The sequence below is a fragment of the Rhinopithecus roxellana genome, chromosome 8 (genome assembly GCF_007565055.1).
Source record: "Rhinopithecus roxellana isolate Shanxi Qingling chromosome 8, ASM756505v1, whole genome shotgun sequence".
NCBI lineage: Eukaryota > Metazoa > Chordata > Mammalia > Primates > Cercopithecidae > Rhinopithecus > Rhinopithecus roxellana.
In genome coordinates, this window is record NC_044556.1 from 95,215,325 (window position 1) to 95,233,783 (window position 18,459).

Sequence of the window (18,459 nt, forward strand, 5' to 3'; positions counted from 1 at the left end):
CTAGACTGTGTTCTCTCCCTCTGCCCAGAGCTGCCTGGCTGTGTTTTCTCCTTCTGCCTTTCTGGGGCAGCTTGGCTGGAAAGAAACCAGTATTGTCCATTTGTCATCCAAATGCACACGGGGCATTTCCTACCTGTTTCCTCTGTCTCTCCGAAGTGGACAGATTCCCCTCCATTCCATTTTCTCACCACCTCCAGACTCTGGTCCTCTCCTCCCATCCTCCATCCCTACAAGCCAAGGCCCTCCCCTCAACACACTCCCATGTTTCACTCTGCCAATCTTGATTGTCAAGTAGGGGCTTTCTCTTGTTCTCACCCTTGTCAGCCCCTCTGCTGAATGAGACAGGAGGCTGTGGTGGTTCTGGTCCCCTGGAGAAAACTCTCTTCATTCAGGCTTTTGTTGTTGTCCTGGCTTTGTTTTTGCTTTTCTCACCATTTCTTTTCCAGTTTTCTTATTCTTCTTCAAGGTTGGAAGCCCCGCCTTTGCTCCTCTCTTTGCCTGCCCTGTCCCACATTTTCCTATAGCATCCACTGCTTCTCTGCCAGCATTTCCCCACTATGTTCCTTAGAGCTCCAAGGAATAGGAAATGCTGCCTCACAGGCAGTTGAGAGGCTGCATTTCCACCAGGCTTCCTGATTCTGCTGCTATTGTGGCCTGTGATCCACACTTTAAGTAGCAGGTTCTAGAAAACAGGTGCCATGCAGGCATCAGAATTCTCTACCTCAGAAAGTAAGAAGTATTTGGGATTTACTTGTAGTATAGTATGAGACTGCCTGGGAGAAGGAGACAGCAGGAGCCCAGGAGACTTGGGGAGAGACAGTGAGAATGGCTGCGGGCCTTCCCAACAATTTGAAATTGTTTGCACTGTGCAGGCGTGTGGGAAAGCCCCCACTGCTGCTTCTCCCTCCAATTCAAGAAAACATTCTACGTATTCAGTGTAGGACCAAAGCAAGAATACAAACAGAGGGTCCTATACCATGTGTCTAAATATCTAGAAGTTACCAACTTGACTTGAAAAATACACCTTCACAGAGACCTGGGTGTCCTGGATTGAACTGAGAAGCTTCTGAATCCTTGGACTTTGAACTGAATTGAGGATTCAGGGGGACAGGCCCCAGGTTCCTTTTCTTCCCACCCGGCCCTGACTGGCACTGGAGAGGGCCTCAGTATGGACATGTGGACACCCCAGCCCAAACAGCTGAACCACCAGAGAAATGTTGCCGTATCTGCACTTAATTCCACCCATTGGATTACATACATTCAGCAAAAGCAAACATAATAATATAATGATTATAGTTTTTTGTTTTGTTGTTTTGAGACGGAATCTTGCTGTGTTACCCAGGCTGGAGTCTGGTGGCCAATCTCGGCTCACTGCAACCTCTACCTCCCTGGTTCAGGTGATTCTCCTGCTTCAGCCTCCTGAGTAGCTGGGATTACAGGTGCCTGACAGCACACCTGGCTAGTTTTTGTATTTTTAGTAGAGACAGGGTTTCACCATGTTGGCCAGGCTGGTCTCGAACTCCTGACCTCAGGTGATTCACCCACCTCAGCCTCCCAAATTGCTGGGATTACAGGTGCAAGCCACTGCGCCCGGCCTGATAATTGTTTTTTAAAGGAAAGGGACAGAAGAACTTTGCATAAGCTCACACCTGAGGTGAGCATGGGTAAGGACATACAAATCTGCTATTAGTCTCTTCGTCGATTTCAGTTCTTGTTTGCCTTGCATGGAGGGAGTGTTAAAAATACATCTTTTTTTCCAAAAATGCCTTCTAAATGCAAGTCAATTACATTATCTGGCATTTAACAGAAGAAAGTACAATCTATTCCCCTGCTGGAGACAATAAATGTGTCTTTTTTGTTTTTTCTTAGAGATGAGGTCGTGCTATGTTGTCCATGCTGGAGCACAGTGGCTATTCACAGGTCCAAACATAGCGCACTACAGCCTGGAACTCCTGGCCTCAAGCTGTCCTCCTACCTCAGCCCCCTGAGCAGCTTGGACTGCAGGTACATGCCACTGTGCTCAGCTAAGAAATGCATTTTGTTGTTGTGGGATTTCAGGAGACATAGTTTGTTAGATTTTAATATAGCATCTTCTTAAGAGATTTTTCTTTTTCTTTTTTTTTTTTTGGAGACAGAGTCATTCTGTCCCCCAGGCTGGAATGCAATGGCGCAATCTCAGCTCACTGCAGCCTCCACCTCCCGGGTTCAAAGACTCTCCTGCTTTAGCCTCCCAAGTAGCTGGGATTACAGGCATGTGGCACCACACCCAGCTGATTTCTTTTTGTTGTTGTTGTTGTATTTTTAGTAAAGACGGAGTTTCACCATGTTTCCCAGGCTGGTCTTGAACTCCTGACCTCAAGTGATCAGCCCACCTCGGCCTCCCAAAGTGCTGGGATTACAGGCATGAGCCACCATGTCCAGCCTTCCTTAAGAGATTTTTAAGGGTAATTTTGATTATGCTCAATATTACCTTATACATGGCCCTATATAATCAGAAGAGTTTTTTAGAAACTATACCAAAATAGGATGACCCAGGAGAGCTACCAGGGACAGGAGACCAGGTAAGAGGCTGTTGCTTCTGTAACAAGAAGGAACAGGTCTCAAGTAGGATGGTGGTTGTAGGTCTGGGAACATACAGGTGTCAGATATCACAAAGAAATACTTGACAGAGCTTGGATGGTGGTTGTAGGTCTGGGAACTTACAGGTGTCAGATATCACAAAGAAATACTTGACAGAGCTTGGACATGGGTTAACAATGAGAGTCAAAGAAAAGGAAGAGGTCACTGCTGTCAAGTTTTAAGCTTGGATAACTTGAAGAATGGTGAAACAAAGAGCAGAAATGAGTCAGGAGGAAGAACTGATTTTGGGGGGAAGGATTTGAAGAGTCTAGCTGCACACAATCTGAGTTTGAGGGGCTGGTGATCCATGTAGGTACAGAGGATTCAAAGCCAACTAGAAATGTAAGGCTAGAGTTGGCAGGGAGGACAGCACTAGAAATGGTGCAGGGATGATAGTTGAAACCATGAGAACAGATACAGTCAGTGAAAGAATTGAAACAAGAGAGACCTGGCCAGGCTTGATGGCTCATGCCTATAATCCCAGCACTTTGGGACGCCCAGGCAGGTGGATCACCTGAGGTCAGGAATTTGAGACCAGCTGGGCCAACATGGTGAAACCCCGTCTCTGCTAAAAATACAAAAAATTAGCCAGGCGTGATCACAGGAGCCTGTAATCCCAGCTACTTGGGAGGCTGAGGCAGGAGAATTACTGGAACCCGGGAGGCAGAGTTTGCAGTCAGCCGAGATCACGCCATTGCACTCCAGCATGGGCGACAAGAGCGAGACTGTCTCAAAAAGAGAGAGAGAGAGATCTAGAACAGAACCATGGAATGCGGTCCCAGTTAAGGATGGTACTGAGGCATGAGAGGGCTAAGGCTGCAGAGAGGAACCGCATCAGGGGCAGGAGCAAAACCTGCCTTCTTTTAAGCCATCCTTGGTGTTGAAGGCAAATGATCTTCCTAATTCTAGTCAAGTCATTCCAATGCTTTACAATCTACATACAGAGAGTGAAGTTCTAATTCCTGAGGATGAAGGTAAGACCTGCCCCTCTGCCCCACACTCCCTTTCCAGCTGCATCTGCAAGCCATCCCAAGCACACTAGGCACTTTCACCTCTCTGAACATTTTCTACCAACTTTGCCTCTGCTGGGAAGGTCCTTTGCTACCTGGCACATTTCTACTTCGCCTCTGCGGTCTCACATTCTCCACACCTCCTCTGTATAGCCGCCACAGAGCTATCCACCTCGGGTGGAAATAATTGGGGCCTTTTGGCTTTCCTACAGCAACTTTGATGTTGCTTTTTAAAATTGTTATCACTTTATCTTATTACGTATGACTTATTTCTGAATCAAGCCTGAGATCAAGCAATCCAGAGCAGGGAAGCAAGGAAAAAAAAAAGACAGTCAACAAAAAAGCAGCCAGAAGAGAGCAGAAGCCAGGGGAAGGCTAAGTCTATGGACAGAGGAGAGGGAGGGGTCAGATCAGAGGCTAAGGTAGAAATGAGCAGAAGGCAATGCCGGAGCAGGTTCCACTACCAGTAGACATGGGAATGGGTAACAGTTTGAGTGAAACTGATGGTAACTGGTGGGAAAGGCTTCTAGAAGCTTCTGGAAGCTCTGCCCTGGTGTTGACACGCTAGTCGTCGCTCCTGAGATTTGATAACATAATTGTCTGATTCACCTTGGCTTTTTTTCCTTTGACTTCCAGATTCGGTCATATCTCCCAGACTCCAAGTAAAACCTGTGTCCAAACGTCTTAAAGGATGCTCCCAGGCACGGCTTGATCCTCGTTTTTGAAACTTCGAGGGCTGGCTAAGTAAGGGGATGTATTTATTAGTCCATTCTCAAACAGCTATAAATAAACGCCTGAGCCTGGGTAATTTACAAAGAAAAGAGGCTGAGTTGCCTCACGAATCTGCAGGCTGCCCAGGAAGCATGGCTGGGGGAGGCCTCAGGAAAGTAATGGAAGGTGAAGCAGGTCAGGCACTGCACATGGCCAGACCCGGAGCAAGCAGCGAAAAGGGGGAGAGGCCACGCATCTTCAAATAACCGGATGTCAGTAACAAGGCGGGGTGGTGCTAAACCCCGGGAAACAGTCCCCATGAGCCAATCACCGCTCACCAGACCCCACCCACCTCCAACACTGGGGTTACAACTCAACACGAGATTCGGACAGGGCCACAGATCCGAACCATATCGAGGTAGAAGCACCTAACTCAACCTCTCTGCTAGGAAATTACCAACTAAGAAATTCCCTTCAGATGCTTCCCTGTCCTCAAGCCTCTCACTTCACGCTAAAGAAAAACTGGCAGTTTATGTAGAACGATGGGATGGCCATTTTTCCCGAAAGAAGTTTCTCTTTTGGACCCGGCCACCTTTTTCAATCATGTCTATCGTTAGGATTATTGTTATTCCGCAATTGCAGGCAATGTTTAAATTTTGCACCAAATACTAAAGACACAGCTTTTCAAGATGTTTTAAAAACTTGATTTCTAAAACATAATGACTTCAGACCAGGACATTTTTCAAAATCTTTCCTTGAAACATCTTAACTTTCAATATATTTTAAGAAGCATTTAAAAAGAACATTACAAAACTATACATAAGTGGTATTGAATTATTTTCTCCAAACTATTTCTAAAAAGAGGCACTTATTTAGGTAACCTTTATTGCATTTGTTTATATGTTGTCTTCAGAAATTATAAAGTACTTGCCAGGTGCGGTGGTTCACACTTATAATCCCAGCACTTTGGGAGGCTGAGGCAAGAGGATCACTTGAGGCCAGGAGTTGGAGGCTGAAGTGAGCGGTGATCACGCCACTGCACTCCAGCCTGAGTGACCGCAAGATCCTGTCTCTTCAGATTAAAAACAAAAATTATAAAATATCAAATTCAAAACATAAATTATGAGTTTTCTTCCATCTCAGATAATTTTGTCAGTTAATTTAAAAATTAACTTTGTTCTGATGATCAAAATAATAAATGTCATTAAAAATGTGGAAAATAGGCCGGGCATGGTGGCTCATGCCTGTAATCTCAGCACTTTGGAAGGCTGAGGTGGGTGGATCACCAGGTCAAGAGATTGAGATCATCCTGCCCAACATGGTGAAACCCCGTCTCTACTAAAAATACAAAAATTAGCCGGGTGTGGTGGTGGGCGCCTGTACTCCCAGCTAATCAGGAAGCTGAGGCAGGAGAATCACTTGAACGTGGGAGGTGGAGTTTGCAATGAGCTCAGATTGCGCCACTGCACTCCAGCCTGGCGACAGAGCGAGACTCCATCTCAAAAAAAAAAAAAAAAAAAAAAAGTGCAAAATGGAGAAAACACAAATAAAATATAATTTTGCAAACATTCTATTATATACACTCTGGTCTTTTCTCCACATACCTGTATATATACAAAAAATAATAAAATTCTTTTTATACAAGAAAGTTATCCTTATATAATAAAAATAAATATTACACTATAACTTTCCCCTTTCAATCAACAATATTATGAACATTTTTCTAACTTTGTTAAATATTCTAAGTAAATAGTCACATAGTACTCCAAATAAAAGGATACATAATTTATTTAATCAAACCTATATTTGGGGGCTTTTACAGACACCAGAAGGAAGACCCTTAGGAAAACCCACCTTTCCTGGAACTCTACCTCCCTCTCCTCAGTGTGTGACCAGGGCTGGTTTTGTGCCATGCAACCCTGTCTCCCTTGGAACAGGCCAGGGTCAATTAGAGGACTTTACTTAGGAACCTGAAACTGCGACTCAGACACAGGCCAATCTCTACGTAGCAGGGATTGAAAGAGAAAAAGAGAATCCTATTCTTTTGAAACGTGATTTTGAGGGAGAGACTCAAAGTTCCTGGCTTCTCCACAGACATCCACTTCCTGTCCTTGCCTGAGACCAGGCTGTGCCATTGCAGGAAATGCACTCCTTTTGCCTAAGTTAGCTTGAATAGGTTTCTTGCCACCCAAAGAGTTCTACCTAATAATAAAAGAGTAAACATTTTTAAGGATTTTGATACCTATTGCAAAGGTTTCTTCCAGAAAAATCATCTCTGCATTTTAAACGTCTTGAATTTTGGCACAGAGGAGCCTTCTGGATATAGTTCCTGCTTGGAAGAGAGTCCACTGTTTAATGTTGATTGCTACCAAAGGTAAAGAAGCAAGTATATCAACAAGTATTTGCCAGGTATCAACAGACTTAACTTGGATTTACAGGGCTGGGTGAGTGCTGTCCATCATAGCTGATGCGCATAGGCACAGGACCTGAGTACAAGTGTAATTTTCCTTTTGAGAGGCTGAGGCTAGGGTAATTTTTCTGACTAATTTGAAACAGAGAACAGTTCCTGTAAATTGCAGTAATCCAAGCCCATTTGCCAGGAGGAAGTAGACTTAGGGATCTGTTGCCATCTAAACTCATGTCAGCAACTAAATGTTAAATCCTTACTTCCTGCTAAGAGGTCTGTCCAGAAAAGGACTGAAGCATGAAGAAAGTGGAAGGGGGTTTCTGCAGGAAGTTTATCCTCACTCTTTTTCTGAGGGGTTCGTAGCCACACCACATAGTATGGATGACAGAAGTTATTTCCCCATTGTTCACAAGTCCTCATACTCAAACCTTCCATGATTTGCTCTTTTGTTAATTTGCCGTCTTTTGCTTCTCATGATTTCTAACCAGCTGTTTGTTGAGAAGCTGGGCACTTTGACACTACACCGAGGCAATAGTCCTAAGGTCTGGCTGGACCATACAACTCTGGCTGCTTTCCTCAAGTCACTTTTTGTTTTTTTTTTGTTTTGTTTTGTTTTTTTGAGACAAAATCTCGCTCTGTCACCAGGCTGGAATTCAGTGGCACAATCTCGGCTCACTGCAACCTCTGCCTCCCGGGTTCCAGCGATTCTTGTGCCTCAGCCTCCCAAGTAGCTGGGATTATAGGTGCCTGCCACCACGCCTGGCTAATTTTTGTATTTTTAGTAGAAGACGGAGTGTTGCCGTGTTGCCCAGGCGGGTCTCCAATTCCTGACCTCAAGGGATCCACTCGCCTTGGCCTCCCAAAGTGCTGGGATTAGAGGCGTGAGCCACCACACCCGGCCCCTCTCTTCACTTTGAAAAGAGAAATTCCACACGGTGTAGTCAAGTCGACTCTCCATACCTTTAAAAGGTCTCCAAACATCGGCACCAGAAACATAAAGCTGGTCCAGACAAGTTGGACTCCACCATTTCAACTTCTAGTTTTCTGTCTAATGCCTGTATGCCAATGGCTTGAGTCAGGCTTGCTCTTTAGGACCTGGGAATAAACAACTTCATGTAAACTTAGGTGTACTCTCTAAGGACTCAGACTTCATGCTTGAAGAAATGCAGGCAGACCTGTTATCCTAAACTAGGGTTTTTAATGACCACAGCAAGCAAGCATGCAGCTTACCGCTTGAAAGACAGGGTCTTGCCTCACCCACGCTGGAGTGCAGTGGCCCTTTGAGGCTTACTACAGCGTCAGACTTCTGGGCTCAAGTGATCCTCGGCCTCCCAATGGTCTTTGTAGACAGCCTGTTGGAGTCTCATGGCACAAGAAGATTAAAACAGTGTCTCCAATTTTAATAAATTTTTGCAATCCTAAAAAAAAAAAAAAAAAAAAAAAAAAAAAAAAAAAAAAAAAAAAAAAAAAAAGAAAAGAGAAATTCCTCTGTTGCTCTGCAGCCCCTCAGGGATCTGCCAAGTGACACCTGGCAAAGAACCACCCTATTTGACATCAGTGATCTCTCTGTGGCCCTAAGTTACCAAGTTGGTGGATGCCTTTTCCCCCAGGTTTTATGACTAGCTTATTTATAATGCTCTAACACAAAACTAACAAAAGTATACTAAGCCAGGCATGGTGGCTTATACCTATAATCCAAGCACTCTGGGAGGCTGAGGTAGGAGGAGAGCTCGAGCCTAGGAGTTCAAAACCATCCTGGACAACATGACAAGCCCCATCTGTATTCAAAAAGCATTTAAAATTTAGCCTGGCATGGTGGTGCATGCCTGTTGTCCTCCCTACTGGGGAGGCTGAGGCGGGAGGATTGCTTGAGCCCAGAAGTTCGAGGCTGCAGGGAGCTAAGATTGCACTTTCAAAGAAGGATTGCAGGATGTCAGTGTCCCGTGGTCCCTCTGCCCCTGTGTCCCAGCTCTTATCTCACAAGATCATAATTATTCATTTCTTCTGCAATAGGTGAAGCTGGTAAAGACCCAGGCTTTACTGGGTCGGACTGCCTAGGTTCAAATCCCAGCCCCACCGTTCGATCTCAGGTCACTTTCTCACGTTTTCTCTTCCTCCATTTGCCCACAGGTATTGTTTTATTTCCCATTCCATGCATATCACACGAAGATTCAACGAGATAACATAAATAAATGCTTAGCAGGTGCCTGGCAAATAGTAAGTGCTCAACAACCGGGAGCTATCATTATTGTTCTCATTATTATTATTTGTCTGTTTCCTAATTTGGCTATGAGTGGGCGGAGACTGTGTCTTTCTCATTCTTGTTCCCCAGCATTTAGCTCGGCGCCAGGCACTTATGGTGGGTTCTCCATAAACATTTGTTAGTTGGATAGATGGGATGAATGAATGAGCTGGAAACAGACAGGCTTATGTAGTCAGTGCTCCGTGTACCGTCTCATTCCTCCTTCTTTTTCTTGTATTGGAAAGACACTTGTAACATTGAAAAAAGAGTGTAGAGAAAGGTTTTCATAGCAGAAGCTGTTTCTCATCTCTGTTACATAGACATCACGACTCCTGTCTCCTATGTGATGGTCTGAGAATCATCTTTTTGCCCATCACCAATAAGCTTTTTCCTAAAAAAAAAATGAGCTATTTTTGTTTTTCCTAAACAAAAAAATGAGCTAATCATTTTTTCAAATGATTGAAAAAAATAGAAGGCTGTGTGTACCTGTAGTCCCAGTTACTCAGGAGGCTGATGCGGGAGGATCGCTTGAGTCCAGGCATTCTGGGCTGGAATGTGCTATGCAGATTCGGTGTCTGTACTAAGTTCAGTACCAATGAATTCCTGGGAACAGGGGTCACCCAGTCACCCAGGTTAAGGAGGGGTGCACTGGCCCAGGTTGGAAGCAGAACAGGTCAAAACTCCTGTGCTGATCAATAGTGGGATTGTGCCTGTGAATAACTGCTATAACCACCGTCCCCCAGACTGGACAACATAGTGAAAATTAAAAAAAATAATAAAACTAGAGTAAGTGGGATAGAATAAAAGTGGGCTGTGGCACCTCCTTCACATGCTTTCTGTTTTTTCTTCTTCTCTTGTCCCATTGATCACAAAACCCACACCACTACCTCACTGACACTATGCTTGCCAACACCGAGGCTTTAGTCATACAAGGAAAATAGCCATTTTATAGTGTTCTTCTGTGCTGTCATACTGTTTATGCCTTTTACTTAAAGAATTCCAGAAACTGGCCTTAGGAGATCCAAATATTGAACCAAGGTTCCCGAATGTCCCATCCCAGAAAGGAATGCTGAAAAACTGATGTACAGCCTTGTTGCTACTGGCCAGACTACCAGGTAGCTCCTGCCATCACAGCTAGGTAGGGTGCACTGACTTGCACGCCCTTCCCCTCACGTGCCTTGCCCAGCCCAGCCTGCACACCCTACCTGATGCCAAGTCCCGTGCTTTGACTGATTAAAAAAAGTCCTACCAGCTCTTCCCAGTGAGCTACCTGGAGAATCCTTGCACCTTCACTGTCTCCCTTCTACTCGAGTACAAGCCCCAAAATAAAGCCATGTCTGGGAAATCTGCTTGGCCCCGTGTTAATTTCTATTACATGGGGGAGCAGAAGAGCCTGTGGTCTTTAGCGTAAGTCGTGAGCTATAGTGGTGAAGCTATTTTATCGTAAGTGTGATTCCAGAGGATGTTTTCTAATACAAATTGCTACAGATACATCCATAAGCACAAGGAAATGGTAGAGAAACAAACATCTATGGTGAAATTATAAAAAGATGCATGGGCCATATGATCTCAAAACTTAGGGCCACAGTTACCTTTTGGGGATGGCAGGGAATCGAGGGAGATGCACGGAGGGCTCCAACTGCATTGGTGAAGTTTGCCTCCTTCACGTAGCTTTTGTGTATCATTATTTACATTCTTTGTGTGTTTCAGATATTTCTCTTTTTCCTTCTCATGTACGACAGGTAATGTGCCAGCATTGTCATAAGGTTTGAGGGAGGGATATCTCACACATGAGCATGAAAACCCTTCAGCGTGTTTCACATTTATGAACCACAAAATAATGTGTTTCAAATCTTTCTTAATACATTGAAAGCAACAGCTGAAGATCATGAAGACAGTTCAACAAAGAAATACAAGCTGGTGGCTTGCGCCTGTAATCCCAGCTACTCGGGAAGCTGAGGTGGGAGGACTGCTTGAGGCCAGCAGTTCTAAGACCAGAACGGGCATCATAGTGAGACTTCATCGCTAAAAAATTGTTGTAAAACTTAGCTGGGTATATTAATACATTTTGCATTTCTATAAAGGAGTACCTGAGGCTGAGTAATTTATAAAGAAAAGAGGCTTATCTGGCTCATGGTTCTGCAGGCTGTACAAGACACACAGTGCTGGCATCTGCTTCCAGTGAGGCCTCAGGAAGCTTCCAGTCATGGCAGAAAGCAAAGAGGGAGCAAGCACTTCGCATGATGAGAGAGGGAGCAAGAAAGAAGGGAGGAGGAGGAGATGAGAGGCTCCTTTAAACAACCAGCCAGCTCTCATGTGAACAAAGAGAGCAAGAAGTCACTCATTACCACTGGAAGGGCACCAAGCCACACATAAGGGACCCATCCTCATGACCCAAACACCTCCCACTGGATCCCATCTCCAGCTTACTGGAGATCACATTTCAACATGAGATTTGGAGGAGACACACATTCAAACCCTATCACCGTGTGTGGTGGTGCATGCCTGTAATTCCAGCTATTCAGGATGCCGAGGCAGGAGGATTGCTTATAGCCAGAGTTGGACATCAACCTGGGCAAAAGAGCAAGACCCCATCTCTACGAAAAGTTTTTAAAAAATAACTAGGTGTGATGGCATATGCCTGTAGTCCCAGCTACTTGGGAGGCTGAGGCAGGAGGATCATTTGAGCCCAGGAGTTCAAGGTTGCAGTGACTAATGACCATGCCATGGCACTAAAGCCTTGGCTACAGACATTGATTCCAAAAAATAAAAAAGAAAGCCAGGCGCGGTGGTCACGCTTGTAATCCCAGTACTTTGGGAGGCCGAGGCAGGCGGATCACCAGGTCAAGAGATCGAGACCATCCTGGCCAACATGGTGAAACCCCGTCTCTACTAAACATACAAAAAATTAGCTGGACATGGTGGCGTGCACCTGTAGTCCCAGCTACTCTGGAGGCGGAGGTTGCAGTGAGCCGAGATTGCGCCACTGCACTCCAGCCTGCTGACAGAGCAAGATTCCATCTCAAAATAATAATAATAAATAAATAAACAATAAAAAAGAAAAGAAATACAAGTGGCCAATAAACACATAAGAGCTGTTTAACTTGGGTTGGAGCAGGAGAAAGCGGAGAGAGAGAGGAGTGAGAGATCCAGCAGAAAGAAACCCTAGACAAAGCAGATCGTAGCTCTACCAACAAGCAAGAGGAAGCAGCTCTGCAGGGACAGCTGCTCTCCCAGCTGTGCTTCTGAAGGGATCAAATAGTGCAAAGCTTTGCCTCCAACTTTTGATATTAAAGACAGAATAAGTATTTGTCACTGGGAGCCAGAGAACAAAAAGGAATTTGAAAGGCTTTCCTGAGAGTGCTTCTGAGTTTTGTTTTTTTACTCTAAGGAGGCAGGAAAAAACAGCAAAGTTTACATTATGAAATTATTTCAGCCCTTGTGACCAAGACAGTCTGGTATGGGGAAAGCAAGAGCCAGAAGCTGTATTATTCTACTGGCCAGTTTTTATGTATTTGTTTGTTTGCTCTGAGACATGATCTTGCTCTGTCACACAGGTTGGAGTGCAGTGGCTGACCATAACTCATGGCAGCCTCAAACTCCTGAGCTCAAGTTATCCTCCTACCTCAGCCTCCCAAGTAGCTGGGACTACAGGCATGCACAACCATGACTGGAGAGTTTTTTAATTTTTTGTAGAGACAGGGTCTTGCTATGCTGCCCAGGCTGTCTTGAACTCCTGGGCTCAAACAATCTTCCCACCTCGGCCTCCCAAAGTGCTGGGATTACAGGGATGAGACACTGTGCCTGACTGGCCAGCGTTTCTTGGCTGGTTTCTCTAATTATCCCTACATCTCCCACATGGGATTCAAAATGCAGAGATCCTTTGATAAGTCTTTATCAGTATAAAAGCCTCTGGTTATATCAAAAGCATGAAAAAGGAAAAACTATTTTAAATGAGCTCTGGTTTTTCTGAATCTTCTCAAATTGGCTAATAAGTTAGAGAAAACTTAAGAATTTGTACTTGGCCCACTGTACAACATATCGAAACTGTAAAGCTGGAGAAAACACTGTCGATGACTTAGTTTCACGCTTTCCTTTTCCAGGTAAAGTAAGGCCAGAGAGATTCAATGCTTTGCTTGGTGGTAGGTGGCAGGGTTGGTTTTGGAGCCCACGTGTCCTGACTGAATACTCTACAGCTGGTCATTACTCTAGCTCTTTCTAGAGCATCAGGGAGTCCTGACTCTGGAATCCTGCAGTTCCCTCTGCCAGGGACTTGAGGACATTCTGGTGTTCACACATGGCACAAGCACTTCCCCCTCCTTTCTCCTGATACCTGCATGCACACCTGAGACGCCTACTCCAAGACTCAACCTGGGGATGAAGTGGCCTGATTTTGTTGTCATAAAGGCATCCCTGATGGGATTCTCCCAAGTCAGTAATCTTCTGTGAGATTTATGAATAACAAACATCTTAGCCTTGGATTATGTAGCTAATAAAAATAAGAGGTATATTCTAATATGCCATTGTCAGCAATTGGGAAGTTCATGTCACCTGGTCCAATGTTGCATCCTCTCTGGGGTCTTTCCCAGTCTCCCCAGGCAGAGCTACTCCCTGCTCTTCTGTTCCTACCCAGACTTCTTAGGCTGTATCATGACATAATTTGTACAATTTCCACTGTTGGGACTGTGAGCTCCTTCTGGAAAGGGTTATTGTCTTACTCAACTATATCTCCAACATCTAGGACACAGCTTGGTCTCTAGTAGTTGCTGGGTCCAAATGATGGCTGGGTCTGGGAGGAATGTGCCATGTGGACCAAACAGGGATACAAGTGAACTTTCACACTCACCAAACAAAAGGTCACTTACAGTCAGGGGCACCATAAGAATGATTATCCAAGCCAGGATACTTTTGAATGGAACATGGCACTATTAATAATTACAATGGGACAGCAGGCATAAATCAGGACTGTTCTGAGCAAATTGGGGTTTAGGGCTGTCTTCCTTGTAACCTAGGTTTGGAAAGTTTTAGCTCTGGAAATTATGTACAATAAGAAAAGAAAAGAAACATTAAGTGAATGCATGACTTGAAACCACTAAAAGAGAGGTCTGTTCAAATAAAGCAATTACATTCTGTCAAAGTATAATATACAATGAAGGGATGAATCCAGAAATCACCATCCCTTTTATGATTTAAACAAGGGGTATCATATGACTCTACCCTATGGCAGTCTGGATTGGTCCAAGTGGTCACCCGACCTAAGCTGGCCCAATCACGAGTCCTTTCCCTGAGATTCTGGGATGAGAACTGCAAAAGATGGGCTGTTTTTAGGCCGCCGGTGCAAAGATGAACACTGGTAGTAGCCCTGCACACACCATGTCAGGAGAACAGGTTTGCAGATGGAGAGAGGAGCAGAAAGGAGAGACAGAGCCCACATCCAGCAGAGCTGAAACATTTTGAGGGTCCAGGGCCAGAATATAAATGGACCCACCTATCACATATCTAAAGACTTGGAAGTTATAAATCTATTGTCAAATAAAACATATCCTGTCTTCTTACTTTAATAAATGTACTTTCATAAGAAAAAAATGGATATGGAACATGTGTAAAGCTACAGGCTTAACATATTCAAAAGTTTGCAAAATGCCAAAGACCAACGAATTTAATCATTATTACATATCTGGTGTTCTCGATAGGTTCTGATGTCAGCCAGAGTAATAAAGATATGCATGATTCAAAAATCACATTAATTCCTTAAAATGTATCATTGTTGCCTTCATTTCAGCAAAATCACTAATGTGGTTATATTCAAGATTACTGAATTTGTGCTCTATCATCAGTAATGGATTAAAAAGAATTTTTAAAAAGATGTAATTGTAGTAAAAATATGCCAGATCTAATATATTTTCAAAAAATTTAAATAAATGTAAACATTTTTAAACTTAGCTTTTAAAAAATTTTTAGTGTTCAATATGATCTATTAAAATTAAAGGCAGTGTGCAGATTACAGTTTACAAATATTAAATTAAAAATCAAACCTTTAAATCTAAATTTTATTTTAAAAATATAATTTCAATTTTAAATATAAACATTATTTGCAATTCTAGCATTCAATGTCCATTTGGTTGCCAGTGTAAAGAACTGGCATCATGCTTTACGTGTTGTGGCTAGACCTGCATATCTAAAGTTATCTCGTGCAACTGTCATGTAGTCCATGCTAATTCATGAGAACCTCTTGAATTGGAACAAAGCAAAGAAAAAAACAATCTGGACTACTGGAAAAAGGCACATCACTATGTAAGAATCCAGTGCATTTATACTATCTGAAGGGAAGAATTTGACAAAAGGTTTTCCCCCCCCTTATCTAAGGCATTTCAATTGCTCAAATAAGTTTTGGAAGGAATGTGCCAGCATGTAATTTCAATATTCTTGGTCTCCCAAGGATGTGGAGCACAGAACTGGGCTGCTCAATGGCCAAGCTAGCATCTCACTCGGAGGGCCAGAGCTGTGCTCCTATGCACACACATTACCAAAATCAGAGTATCGGTTAAAGCTGCCCTGAAGGCAGAGCAAGAAGAAATGTAACAGATACAGAAAGGGAAAGTAGAAGGGTCAAGTAGCTTAGGAACAGAAGAATGAAGATTATTTTAATGAAAATGTTCTTGTAATAAAAGGATTACGAAGTCAAGATTTTACTTTTAAGTAAAGGCTCTTAAAATAGAAGTGTTCACAGATGATAATTTTTAAAATCACAAACAGAAATATAATATCAATTGTTATAATGATAGGAGTGTTTCTGGAAAAAAGATTGGAGGTGTAAAGGCTGGAGTAAGCCTGAGATAAGGTGATTTTTCTTATTGGATTAATCTTAACAGAAATCACTTATGGCTGACACAAAATAAACAGGGTGATAATATACTGGATGAAAATCAGATTTCATAATACAAAAGAAAACAGCTATAAGAATGGACTGATATTAGATGACACTTGGTGGAGGTAAAAAGATTAAATGGTAAAGCTTTATTAAACAGACACAGCTGCTAGGGAAGACTGAAGTTAGAGATTTTTAGTTGACTTGGGTCAACAGTGTGACAAAGCTGCCTTCGAGAGCTACTGTAGTCTGCTGTGTTTATGTGAAATATGTGATGTATATTTATTTATATGTATAAACATATGTTTATATACATTCCGGGGTGCTGGTAATGTTCTGTTTCTTGATCTCAAAGCTGGTTATGTTAGGTTTGTGAAGATTCACCAATGTGCACACATATGTGCATTTTTCATATGTGCGTTGTATTTCAGTAAAAAGATTTTATTGGACAGACCACATGTGGACTATTATGTTTAACTATGAACAGTTATTTCATTTTAAGGAGTATGAAGAAGAGGTGGGAGGAGCCACAGAAGGAGCTGTTTAGGCTGAACAAGCAAAGTCCCGTCAGGGGAGCTGTCTGAAGTATTTTTGTGCATTTCGCTCAATGACAGTGTTTACCTAGGTTGACCACCAGCTCCGTGGCATTCCCTGTGTGACCTTTGGGCAGCTACTGAACTCTTTTTGTCCCAGCTTCCTCGATGGCAAATTACAGGAGCTTGACTAGATGATCTGAGAACTCCTTAGCTCTCAAGTGCTATGAGCACTGAAAGGCGTCTGTATAAAACAAGTATACATGTATCAGGTAGTTGCTTCTCTCACTCATATTTTTCTTACATGTTGTATTTTTTTTTTTTTTATCCAGCTGTGAAACTGGATGGTTAACATTTATGTACTTACCTGAAACAGAAAGTGCTATATTCACTTTAGAAGTTAGTTCTACACCAAACTGGTAATTCGAGGAGTTAATTTGCATGTAAAAACTGTTCTAGTTCTTTGCATTAGAAGCCTACTAAAAGATGCATTGATTCAGAATCTATTTTTGGACAGATATGTATTATTTTAAATTCTGATCCTAGTGACAATTTCCAGTTTTTGTTGGGCTTATACATAAGCCTTGACAAATCTGTTCATTCTGACATTATCTCTAGAGTTGTGTTATACAACAAGCCAATCCGCGTGGCCCCCGATGGATGACTGCTGGAAGCCCCTTGAGTAATATGGTGTCATTTCTACCTGGTAGATGGCAGAAAGCAATCAAGCTCCTTGACAGAAGGGCTTATTTGTTTAAGGCCAAGAATCCGGCAGTCAAATCCCCGCTGGCCCCACCACCACTCTCCACTGAGGACTTACCTCGCGTGGCAAGCACCCTAGGCAACATTCAAGAGCTATGGCAGGCAAGTCACTTCCCCTACCTGAGTCCATTTGTCACCTAAGCGGGGATAATACTAGTGCTTATCTCACAGGCCTCTTCAAAGGATTAAATGAGTAAAACAATGTACAAAACTTAGAAAAAATCGACCAGGCGCCATGGCTCACGCCTGTAATCCCAGCACTTTGGAAGGCCAAGGTGGGTGGATCACGAGGTCAGGAGATCGAGACCATCCTGGCCAACATGGTGAAACCCCGTCTCTACCAAAAGCACAAAAATTAGCCAGTCGTGGTGGCGGGCGCCTGTAGTCCCAGCTACGCGGGAGGCTGAGGCAGAAGAATCGCTTGAACTCGAGAGGTGGAGGTTGCAGCGAGCTGAGATTGTGCCATCGCACTCCAGATTGGGCGACAGAGCGAGACACCGTTTCAGGATTAAAAAAAAAAGAAGAAAAATGCCAGCCGCAGGAAGTGCTTAAAACACATTAGCTCCCAAAGGGCCCCAAACCCTGGGGAGAGAAGAATTAGCTCCCAAAGGGCCCCAAACCCTGGGGAGAGGTTGCAACCCCCCACCCCTCGAGAGGTGGCGGGAAGCCCAAGCCCAGTGTGGCACAGAATAGAGTAGGGGGCCCAAGGAGGGCCTCCACAATGGCAGGGCACTTGGCTCCGAGTTCTGCACGCTCAGTACTGGCAGCCCAGGGCTCTGGAGGTAGAGAAGTCCGCTGCACAGAAGAGGCAGAAGCAGCAGCGCATGCGCTGTTGGCCAGCGGACCCGAGCGGCCAGAGGTCAATCAACAGTAGACGCTGGACCGACCAAGGCTTGCTACCCTAGCACAGGGAACACGAGCTAAATCTCAGTGCGGGAGATCTGGGAAAAGGCCCGAGGGCGGCCGAGACTACAGGCTCAGGAAATCTGACTGTTTCCCGAAGGGCGAAGGCAAGGAGGCTGGGAACTTAAGGCAATTTAAAACTGCACATGTCTGAGTCACCTTGAATGGGCCGAAGTTAAATTCTTTATTCCCAGTAGGAATTGAAGCTTGTGAACCAAGTTCTGTTCAACCAAGCTGCCTGTGTTCAAGACTTAATTACATATATATTTGTATATCCAACTTAAAATGTTACAAATATATTTATTGACATATAATTCATTATGTGTTAACCGAAAAAAGTAAATTTTAAAAATTAAGCACAGTGTAGTGTGATCTCATTTTGTATATCCAACTTTCTGTAGACT

At 43.7% G+C, this 18,459-nt stretch overlaps 1 pseudogene; it reads right to left on the reverse strand.

Annotated features, from left to right (window-relative positions):
• Window positions 1-10,721: 10,721 nt before the first annotated feature.
• On the reverse strand, window positions 10,722-10,831 carry LOC115899491 (annotated as a pseudogene).
• Between the last annotated feature and the right edge of the window lie 7,628 nt (window positions 10,832-18,459).